Source organism: Orussus abietinus, unplaced genomic scaffold, assembly GCF_000612105.2.
Source record: "Orussus abietinus isolate OABI.00-Male unplaced genomic scaffold, Oabi_2.0 scaffold663, whole genome shotgun sequence".
Lineage (NCBI taxonomy): Eukaryota > Metazoa > Arthropoda > Insecta > Hymenoptera > Orussidae > Orussus > Orussus abietinus.
In genome coordinates, this window is record NW_019394814.1 from 31974 (window position 1) to 37890 (window position 5917).

Genomic DNA, 5917 nt, shown 5'->3' on the forward strand with positions numbered 1-5917 from the left:
TTTCTAATGTAGTAATAATATTACTTCCAAGGATAAGTGATTGCACTTTTTGTATAATTTCACCCTGTGATCATTTTATTCGTATCATTCATTAAAAAAATTGATGTTTGTTTGTAACTTTACACAATGATCATTTTATTCACAATTCACGAATATAACAAGAAAATTGTTAAATTATTTTTAGAAAATTCTTATTTTATCGGATTACACTTTCGAACTGTTAATTCAAGTTCCTATACAAGGCAAAGATTACGGTGAATGTTCGAATAGAGACTTATCACTATGCCTACCATGAGATTGTACCCACGTTTGATAAGTATTTAATCGTTCAAACCGTGTATCAGTTCCTACGAATCTTTGATTGTGTATCCTTTCTTTGAAAGCCAGTGATTTACTGGGATACGTAGCAGTCGTTGTCGGCTTGTAGAAATTTGTCCAATTTTTTATCAACGTGACAGCGTCAAATCCGTTACTGGGTTCGACGTTTTTCCGAAGTTTCGTGACATTTTCTTCTATGTAGAACGGCTACGAATAAAGTATACTCAATAATTATCGATCGATTTTTGAATATTTACTTAGAAATTTTGTTTACATTTACGAGAGCAGGATGATCTTCGGAATAGAGCGGTGTACTGAAAGAGTCCTTGAAAAAGCCTATAATAGTTAAGCAGATGAACCTAAAAATATTAATTACGTTATGTTAACAATATAAAAATCACTGAAACCTGCAAAATGTTCTAGTAACGAACGAGTTGGTGATTGAGGTTTCATGATACTAATTAAAGTAAGAAGATACAAAAATAGGTTAGGAAGTAAAACTTTTGTACACCGAAGTACTAATTATGAAAATCTTTGCTTTGTATTATATAGAATTTGCAATTAAAACAATCATGTGTCAATATTACCAGTTTCTAACTACCATGTTGCCTCGGATGTGATGAACTTCCAGTTTGTTGACTTTGGAATCTTGTTCCTCGACAGCCGCATCTAATATAGCTTTTGCTTTGACTTGAGAAACAGCGAGTGGTTTCTAAGCAGCAGATACCTCTCGATTTATTCGCTTGTTTGATACCGATTTAAAGTAATGAATCGACAACTGACAATTTATACAACAGCTGCTTAAGGGGGGAAACCACATCAGGATGTTGAAAAAAAACGGATTGTTTTTATTATATAAATTGTTAGTATAATTATTCGAGAATACGTTGCCAAAATTTCAAAGTGAAATTCGAACTCGTTTCGGTTTTATGAGCCTACAACTGAGGGCCCATTGAGTCAGTGCTCGGCCGCGCAGCAGGTAGGGTGGAGCTCTTGCTCAGGTAGTCACTCATTAAGGTGAAGTGAAACCTCCCTCAAATCAGTCGATTCGAATACAACACTTTTTTTTATGGGTATTACACCAAACTGTCCGAATCTTTGACACATCACTCCTGATCATCGAAGAATTGTCCTAACACGTTCAAAATTTGGATTTTTGGAAAAAATTTTTTAACTTAGCCCAGACCAAGCCCAAATGGCATCGAGCTCTCATATTTCGATCGATATACAATTATCAAAGGTTCTGATATGAGAAACAAAAGGGTCAGGACAATTTTACGACAATTTAGAACGCTCTGGTAATCGAGAAACTCGCATTTGAACGAGATAAAGTCAAAGAAAGTGTTGTATGCGCTTCTATGCTAAAACGATTGGAATACGAGGTCTCGGAGTGAAAATTTAATTGACCTGGAAATCACAGTTGGCGCAGGGGGGTCCCTCTGCAGTCAGTTAGGGCCCTAGAAAGTATGAATCCAGAGGATTTCAGGAGTTTTACTTCGATTTCTTGATATTTATTGTACTAAAACGACAGGAGGAGTTTGCCATTTGGTACAATACCCAATATAATTCGACTCAGCTGTCAATATAAAAACGAACGTCGGCAACGTAGGCATTTACAAAAATCTTTATCGACGTCGATCAAGCTCCTCGACGTGTTTCACTTCACCTTAACACTAGAACTACCGGCGGGTTTTTTTTGTATAGGATGGACCATTTGAAACCAGTCATTTTGACTGGTTTGGTAGTTCTAGTGTTAACTTAACTAGCCCAGTACCCTTGTATAATGAAAAACGAAGGATTATTATATGGTGCTGGAATCGCTGGTTGATCGGTAAGCACTGTAAATTATTGATAATTTTCTCAAATTTCTAGTTTTCGGACATTTTTCTTCAAACGTGTTTTTCTCGAATCGACTTTTTTTTTATTCGCGGGAATTCCAGCTCAAAAAATTATGAACCGATCGTAATGAAAATTGAAAGGGTGTTTCTTTATGAAATTACGAAGAACATGAACCTACATTTGGGATAATATCATAATTGGAAAATAAAAGAGAGAAATGGTGAGTCGATATTTTTGTCAAACACAATGGATAGTCGACATTTTTTTCAAACACCCGTCAATACTTCAATTTTTGCAATTTTCACTCGCAATGAGGTTCCTATTCTTCGCAAACATGTTAATAATGTAAAAAAAACAACTATTTTGCTTTGAGATAAAAATTGCGACCTCCACATTGTTCGGGAACAACGAACTCGGACGACAACCTTCGGTAGACAGCCCATAATTCCGACATTTTCGTCAAAATTGACTTGAAAAAATTTGTAAATGTAATTCAAAATATCAATAACATAATGTCAAAGTTAGATCAAATTCCAATTAATTTTTCACCCTCAAAAAAAGTCATAAAAAACGGCTGAAAATCAGCCTCCTAATGTGGTTCTCCCCCTTAAATGTCATTGGAACTTTATACTCTTTTATTATTTTGTTTACTACAAATTGAAAACTGGTTGACACAATATCCGGCGCGTTTCGTAGATCTCTAACAGTTAAAAAATGCAAAAAGAAAACAGTTATTTGTTCAGTTTTAATTGCTTTATGGAATCCGTGCGTCGACAACGCTGTTTTTTTAATAAACATTGGTTTTTGATGAAACGAATTATTAAATGCAATGCATCAGGGACCCGTTTCTCGAGTTCGTAAGGATTTTTTTTCGTATACGAATAGATACGCATGAAAAATTTCGCACTGTTGTGAAGTCGCGTCAGTGGTCAATGTTGAATGTCGTATACAAAATTGTCATTTTCACCTGCGAAAGTTGATAATATCGTATACGAAATTGTCAATTTCACCTGCGAAAGTTGATAATGTCGTATACGAAATTGTCAATTTTACCTGTGAATGTTGATCGAATGAACTCGAGAATCGAGTCCCAGATGTCGTCTGCATCCGAAACGGAGGCGTGGTTCTTTGTGAATGATTTAATTACTCCTCTGTTCGTGTGGTTTTTTAGCCACCCCGTCCCGTGCAGTATTGGCTCTCCGTGAAGATCTCAGAGGTAGAAATTTTATTTCTGGTCACGTTAATTTCCCGAGTGCATTTGAAAACGCCGTCCCGAGGGCGGAGTTCCTATGGTGAAGCGGGTCCTGGGTCCTGTCGTTTCTGCGTCAGCTTGAGCTACGGAAGCATGCATGAGCTGAATCCACCGAGAGCTTATCTGTAATTCAGCCGAAAAGATTATTCGAGCTGAAAACAGTTTTCGAGAGAATCCAGACGGAGAGTCGGATGCCTCGCTAATTTCGTTAAGGTCGCAATGGTACGTACCGACTTTCGCGTGAAAAGCTTCAAGTGGGGAAACAGAGGAAACGAAACGTTTATCCTTCCGGGTGGAATGTTGACTGAATCGAAGCACGATGAAACCGATGAAGAAATAACGCCAGATGTCGTTCCGAAAAGTTGCCCTTCCTTCCTGTTCTGCCCGTCCAGTTTGTCGGGCAGTTGTATGAATCCCGATTGTTTTTCCAAACAGAATTGCAAAATGGGATCTTCATATAACTGTTCACGTGAAGAAGAAACGTACTCGAATGAAGTGAGACTTGTCTCGAACAAAACAAAACCTGAATTTATTATAACATTAATTTAACGAATGGCTTGTTCAATTATGTCAGCTCTTCACGCGTGAATACCGATAATAGATGCAGAAGCGATGGCGAAGGCTGACGAGAGACTAACTTACAGAAAAAATATAATATTCCTCCTCCTGTCGCATTACATTTTTTTGAGGAGGAGGTAGCATATTTATTTTAAGGGCGCTCACCACTCCAGCGATTTTGCAGGGCCTCACGGGGACAACGATTCCGAATGTATTTCTAAACCGATCGAGCTTAACGAGTGGTCATATCGAAGATGAAATGTTGACCTGTGTTTATATGGGAGCGATTTTCGATAAGTGGTCATTTTCATATAAAAAAGTGCAACGACATAATTTCAATGCCCTTTTAACTAGGAAGGAGGTGCTTGATCGAAAATCGCTTCCATATAAACACACGTCAACGTTTTATCTTTAAAACGAGCACTCGTTGAGTTCAATAGGTTGAGAAATACGCTCAAAATCGTTGTCCCCATGGAGCACCTTTTTCCGGATTTTCGAGTTTCTCGCAAGGAATTTGTGCATTCCTTAGCAGCCGTTGCCGACTCTAGGCGGAGCGTCCAACTGGCGTGTGCGTGCGGCCGGGGGTCACACACATTTTGGCGCCTAGTCCAGAGGCGTCTAGCCGTTGCGTGAGTCCTATACGTGCAAAATACGCACACATTTTTCGCCCGTTCCTAACACCTCCCATTATGCGTCGCGTCTCCCTCATCTGAGCGAGAAAGTACGTTTTGATTACCTCCCACCGAATTCGATGCTAATGCTATCTAGCGATGGAAGTCATCGTCCCCACTTTGGTGGTGAACGCCGTTAATCGTTTGCGTACCAGAGGTTTTTAAAACAACATGGTCGAAAAAAGCCGAGCAGCGCAATAGCACTTTCTGAATGGGATGCGAAAAGATCCAAGCGGCGCGATAGCGCTCCTTTTATTCTGTGTCGAAAAATTCGTCTGAAAATGCGCCTGGAAAGTTGAGCGCGTTTCGTCAGATTATGAGTGCGCGGTCAATTGTCCGTATCGTTCAAATGCACTGGGTTTTTTCGACATGAAATCTGAAGAGCGAGAAAGCGACGCGTGGGACTCAAACGGTTAAGGTGAAATGAAACACGTCGAGGAACTTGATCGACGTCGATAAAGAAGATTTTTCTAAATGCTTACGTTGCCGACGTTCGTTTTTATATTGACAGCTGGGTCGAATTATATTGGGTATTGTACCAAATGGCACACTGCACCTGTCGTTATCGTACAATAAATATAAAAAAATCGAAGTGAAACTCCAGAAATCCTCTGGATTCATGCTTTCTGGGGCCCTAATTGATTGCAGAGGGACCCCCCTGTGCCATCTTTGATTTCCAGGTCAATTAAATTTTCACTCCGAGACCTCGTATTCCCATCGTTTTAGCATAGAAGCGCATACAACACTTTTTTTGCCTTTATCCCGTTCAAATGCGAGTTTATCGATTACCAGAGTGTCCTAAATTGTCGTAAAATTGTCCTGACCCTCTCGTTTCTCATATCAGAGCCTTCGATAATTCTATATGGATTGAAATATGAGAGCTCGACGCCATTTTGGTTCTGGTCTGGGCTAACAAGGAAACATTCCCAAGTGTCCGCCTCCGATCTTATTCAGTTTCATATATGTTGAAGAACACAAAAATTTAAGAGACACGTGTTTTTTTATATCTGCAATGGTCCACATTTAAGGGGTGAAACAACCCCCCAAAGTTTAGCGAAAAATCGGTTTTTTAAATATTTTTCGTAAGAGGAGTGGAGGGATTTCGACGAAACTTTGTATAAACGTATTCTATATAAGGACGGTGACAACACAATATTGTTCAGCAATGTTGCACCCCCTCAAGGGGGTGAACTACCCTTCAGGTGACATCTTTTTGTAATATCCATTAAACAAGCACTCCTACTTAAGTTCCACTTACGCGATGTGATTGCTCGTAGAA